Here is a 6404-nt window from a genome sequence, read left to right as displayed (position 1 = left end):
AAATTAGATCTTGTATTGATTGGTAATGAATCTCGGTTTGTATCTTATATGGTTGGAAAGGTATGTTTGTCTACTTTCTATTGGTTCAAACGGTGAGTTAATTGGAGTTCCGAGCGAGGAGTTATAATAGTTTTCGTACGAGGTGTCACAGCAGTCCCTACTGTATTTCGGTCTAGATTAAAATTAGATCTGGTATTGATTGGTATTGAATCTCAGTGTGTATCTTATATAGTTGGAAAGATATGTTTGTCTACTTTCTATTGGTTCAAACGGTGAGTTAATTGGAGTTCCGAGTGAGGAGTTATAGTAGTTTTCGTACTAGGTGTCGAGACAATCTCCAATGAGTGAATTGATTGAGATAATTCACATAGCTTCTATTCTTTAAGCAATGTATTTCCTAGGTAGATGATGCCTTATATTGGTGAGTCTACATTTGTTAACTATTATTGTTATTTGTTTGTTTGAGGTTGTGTTCCACGTGAAGATCTATTATGAGCATCATCCATTTTGACTTGTCATGTGTTGTTGGCTTGAATGGTTTGGTGAACTTGTTTGTAATTCTTTATTAGCCAATGTTTGTGGTGTGATGCTATTATGGTTGTATGATGTTATTATGTGTGTGATGTGATGGAGGGTTGAATGAGTTTATGTGGTTGGTTCGGCCCTCTCTACTGGATGCGATGTAGCGTATGGAGCGTATGGGGTCGGCGCTAACACAATGGATGACCTTGTGGACGACACTCTCATTCGACCTATGTTTGTTGTATGATGCTATTATGTGTGTGATGTGATGGAGGGTTGTATGAGTTTATGTGGTTGGTTCGACCCTCTCTACCTGATGCGATGTAGGTATGGAGCATATGGGGTCGGCGCTAACACAATGGATGACCTTGTGGACCACACTCTCATTCGACTTATGTTTGTTGTATGATGCTATTATGTGTGTGATGTGATGGAGGGTTGTATGAGTTTATGTGGTTGGTTCGACCCTCTCTACCGGATACGATTTAGGTATGGAGCGTATGGGGTCGGCGCTAACACAATGGACGACCTTGTGGACCACACTCTCATTCGACCTATGTTTGTTATATGGTGCTATTATGTGTGTAATGTGATGGAGGGTTGTATGAGTTTATGTGGTTGGTTCGACCCTCTCTATCAGATGCGATGTAGGTATGGAGCGTATAGGGTCGGCGCTAACATAATAGATGACCTTATGGACCACACTCTCATTCAACTTATGTTTGTTGTATGATGTTATTATGTCAACTTGTCATATCATTCGACGAGGGTTTGATGATTGTGTATTTTGGCATAATGTTTTGTCGACTTAATTGTCAAGTTAGGGTTCTATAAAGGTCTATCTTGGTTAATAGTGTGATCTTTTTATATCTATTAAAAAGGAGAAAGATTGTTGTATTATGAGAGTTAGTATTGGATTAGACTGCGAGGACATTGAAAACCTAATAATCAAGAATATAAATTGTTAGTTTCTACATGTATGAGGTAAATCTCGCTGTATTATTTTAGTTGTCACGTTAAATTTCAGATAACGTCAATAATGAATATGAATGCAATGTTTCCTTGATTGGGGATTGAACTTGCCTAAAAGAGACTTAGGTTTGAGGAAATCTACTGCAGTTGGGTTTTAACCCAGCTATTTTGTTTTTCAGGTATTGATTGTGCACTCATGGTAGGCGTTGTTCGTGGATCCAGTTTGAAGGTCTCCAATCTTCGATTTCAAGGCGGTTAGCCTGAGATTTGGGATTTGGGGCGCTACATTCTTCCTCAACGGGTCATTAAGAATCTAGAGCGGGTGAGACGAACTTTTGTAGATCCTAGCAGCAGAGTAGAATTCCGAGATTTTGATGTTCCCATCAAGATTGTGGAAAAAACTGGCACATGGTCGACTTGTCTGTGGTTGCTAGAATCATGAGAGTTATGTAATTATGGAGAAAAATTCTAGATCGGCTAATCCGTCGTAGGTTTCTGCATTCGGCACTTGAAGTCTCAAGGTCTTTCATCGTTCAATGTTGATATTTCCAGGTTGAGAGGAAGCTCTATTGTTATTCCTAGCACTGACGTCTGTTTCTCAACTATTTTCTTCTTCATCTTAGCTAATTGTTGCATTACCAGGGGTCCGAGTAAAGATTTGTCTTTTTTAGAAGAAATTTCCATCATTGTGATTGAAGAGACATCCCTTCCCCCTCGCTCTGTTATGGTGGTGACTTCTTTGTGCTCATTTTTTAACCTCTCTAATTCTTTCACCCTTACCTCATATTTTCTCCTTGCGGTCTCTTCTCTTTCTTCGTGCCAAAGCTTATTTATGACCACTAAAATCTTTATCATTTCCAATGAGTAGGGTAGAGGCTCAAGCCGGAGTAGCGAATAGATTTTTTTTATGAGGGATTGAAATGACTCACTTCTTTCATCTAATGGTGAGCAACGGTCGGTTGCGGACTATTTAGGGTTGGCCCAAGCCAAACCAATCAATGGCGGTTTGGCTAAATCATCGGGCAAAAACGAGTCGATCAAATCGTCAACCGACTTCTTTCGGTTCGGTTTGGTTTGACTCGACTGAATTCGGTTTGTCGGTATGGCAGAACTCGATTGACCAAATCAAACATGAGAAACAAAAAATGAACTTAAAAGAAGAATGAAAGTTAAAATTTAAAGTGGTCTTCAAACTATTATAGATTTGAAGTCCTAAAAAATTTTTTTTCTTAGTTCACAATTCTTATTAAGTAATGATTATTAATTTATAGTATTATATAATTTATTATAATACATAAATTTTATATATATATATATATATATATATATATATATATATATATATATATTGGTCGGTGTGTTCAGTTTGGATGTTTTACAAATACCCCGACCGAAACCAAACCAAATCAAGATTTTTTTATCTTTTTTTCGATCAACCCGAGCCTAACATTGTTCGGTTCGGCCCAAAAATCATTCGGTTTGGTTCGGCCAAGTTCGGTTTGGTCGACTGTTGCTCACCCCTTCTTTCATCCATTTCTCTTTGCTTCTTCACTTGATCTCTTTCTTCCTATAGTTTCAGTAGAGTGGATTGAATTAATAGCATGACGACAGTGTCGCGTTTGTTCTCTTCTTTCAACCGTGCAATCTCTGACGCTAAATCTTCATTAGAGGCTATGATGGATTCAAGGTCAACTAGAATGTAGTTGTTGAATTTCGGGGCCACGAAATGCCAAATCCGAAGTAATTGGGTGCTAGGAGGTTGATTCCTCTCACGCACGAAATGCCAGATCCGAGGTAATTGGGTGCTAGGAGGTTGATGAAATGTTCCCCTTCCTCTAACGCCAAATTGATGATGTCGAAAAATAGTTTTCTTGATTATAATCTTGATGATGAAGATCCACGATTAAATGATGAATCCTCACTTAATAATTGGTGGAACAAAGCCTGCAAAAAACTTAGAACTCGTTATAGCGCTCAAGTTAGTAGGGTATTTTTGTAGTTTAAGGAAATAAATTCAAAGTCTAAGTTTATGATTGGACATTTACACCTATATTAAGGCAAACACGATATGCTTATATAGGTTTGGGTGATCTGTCGTGATGGTCGGGGTGTCCTGATGTGGTGGTAAGGCACTTTTCTTGATGAGAGCTACGTGTTAATGGTTGTTAGGAGGATAATATCTGATGTGTATCTTGTAACACTGACAAATACTCCGGCATTTAAAGGTTCGTGTATGAAAAGTGGATCGTTGGTTTTTCTGGCCTTCCACGTCAATTTGTTATGTTCCGTCGTTCTAAATTCGTAAAGACCGAGCTCTTCTTAGTTGATCTTTTTGTTCTAAGTCTCTAACCTGGGTAAGGCTCAAGGTCGACAAACCCCACTCCGAATGCATATCACCATGCCTCGAGGCAAATACGGGACTCAAGGTGCCAAGCAAGTTTCCACGAACCTCCTTTACTGTTTGGAGACCCAGAAGAAAGGTCTTGTCAGAGCAGTCTCAGTTTCTTCTTTTGGTTTTTCTCTAAGCCAGAGCAAGCATCAATGCGCCTATGAGACTCATGGCCGCCTCCCATGTCAGGGATTAGGTGGCAGGGCTCTGTCAGATCCACCTCTAATGATTTTTAACGAGTGTCGCCCAATGTGTATTTCAGTCAATCTATTGAATTATCGACTTAGTCAAAGTTGACCAACATTTGCTGCAGCAACTTTCGACTGAATGTGTACTTAAGAATCAATCCATGAGCTACTAAATCTCTTGGATGAAATCTTGATAAAGTTGATGCATATGTTTGACCAATTTGTTTCTCAATTTTGATGTGATATTCATTTCAGTCAAACATTTAAGCTTATTTCATGATTCATGTCAAACATGATTCATTTTTATTTGTCATTTCCTTTGAAGACTATATACTCGATGCAGATTAAGTTGATTCGACTAGTTATGACTTTTAGTTATATCTAGCACTTAGAACATCTAGTGTTGAGTCGAGTATGCTTAAAAATTGGGAGTCGAGACCAAGCAAGCATATGTATTCATGATTGAAGATGGATTTCCAAAATCCTGATCTCCCTCACATTTGGAAATAAAACCTTAGCCTACCAACCATTAGCTATAAGTTTAAGCTTTTGGAAATAAAACCTTAGCCTACCAACCATTAGCTATAAGTTTAAGCTTTTTAGATGTTTAGTCCTTTATCCTTCTTTCTTAATGCGTAGAAATTAACCCCCCCGCCCCCCAGCATCTTTTGTCTCTATCGTTTTCTTGGATAAATAACATTGGTATCGCTTAGCTACATGAGTTATTCATGTGGATGTAATCCTGACTTTCTAAATTTAATACTTTGATGTCACCTATACCTGGGTGAACACCTTTCGGGTGGCATCGACCAAACCAGGATCACTCTTGGCCGAATTTTACCACTACAAAAATCAAGACTATTTTCGACGACACGAAATGCTTTTCCGACGAAATGTTTTCTGAAAAACAAAAAGCAGTGGTATAATGGCGGGAAATCATGATATTTCTGACAGCATGTGTTTAGAAAGTATATTACTAATATTTCACGAACATTATAAACCAAATATTCCAACCAAAAGATATCCTTCATGTTACATCACAAGAAGCCAAGTAATAAACAACCAAAAACTCTTGTACATACATATTAGTGTTAAGTTTGTGGTCATCCAACTCAAAATCAATTGGCGATGAGTGGAGAGGACCTATTCATTATATTCTTGGTTGGTAACCCCTTCTCTCATGTGGGACTATTCTCACACGCCCCTTCACGTGTGGTGTGGTTAGCTTAACACGTGTTTTTTTTGGGTGACGTGGATCACGTGTGGCATTTAAGCCTATCACGTGTGGACCTAGCTCTGATACCATGTTAAGTTTGTGGTCATCCAACTCAAAACCAATAGGCGATTAGTGGAGAGGACCTATTCATTATATTCTTGGTTGGTAACCTCTTCTCCCATGTGGGACTATTCTCAATTAGTTTTGCTTAAACAAGCTTTAGACTCCATTGCATTTTCTCGTCATTCATTCTGAAAATTTATCACTATAAACAAGCAATCACTACAAGATCTTTATATGAAGAAGTGACATGAGTTAGATTACTCTCTAACTTAAGATTTCGGTAACATCATAAAGTTTGAACTTTATGTACTTATACTGAGATAAAGTAGTTAGGTTTAACTATTTAAGTCACCTATGTTATGATTTACGCAATAAAAAGAAGTTAATTATACCTGCAATGATTAACCGGATATATGTGGTTGTATGAATATCTTAAATACTGCCATCTTCTCATTCACTGCCTTAACTTTTGTCGTCAATATATTATGTTTCTCCCTTAGGTATTGTTGACAAAACAAATTTGTGACTTTAGTTAAGTTAAAATTTGACATTTTTTTGAAGTTCAAAATTTTTGGTTTTGACTTCAAAGTTAAGTTACTTAAGTTCAATGTATACACGAACATTACTTGACTATATTTTTTTTCTTGTTTACCGCCGCTACACCACAATATAATTTTCACCACCACCTTTGTGGCACCTCCACCACCACTGCCACCGCACCTAGGGGTGAGCAAATGAGCAATGGTTGATTTTTTCAGTTTTGGCTCAAGCCGAAACTGAACTAATAAGTGGCAGTTTGACTAAATCGCCAGCCGAAGCCAAACCGATCATTCAGGTGGTTTGGCCCGGTTTGCTCGGCTGAGTTCGGTTTATTGGTTTAACCGAGCACAATTTAGAGAAAATGCTAAAATGATGCTATTCATTTCATTGCATAAGGATTAAATCCTTATTCCTGCTTTTTTTCAGTTGAACACTAAAAAAAACTTTATTAAATTATTATTAATTTAAAATAACAAGGATAACTCGGAATTTAGTACTAAAGTGTAGGATTTCT

This window comes from Eschscholzia californica, unplaced genomic scaffold, assembly GCF_041429995.1.
Source record: "Eschscholzia californica isolate CP2 unplaced genomic scaffold, dmEscCali1.0.p SCAF_1, whole genome shotgun sequence".
NCBI classification, from domain to species: Eukaryota; Viridiplantae; Streptophyta; class Magnoliopsida; order Ranunculales; family Papaveraceae; genus Eschscholzia; species Eschscholzia californica.
Note: the sequence above shows the minus strand (reverse complement) of the source record.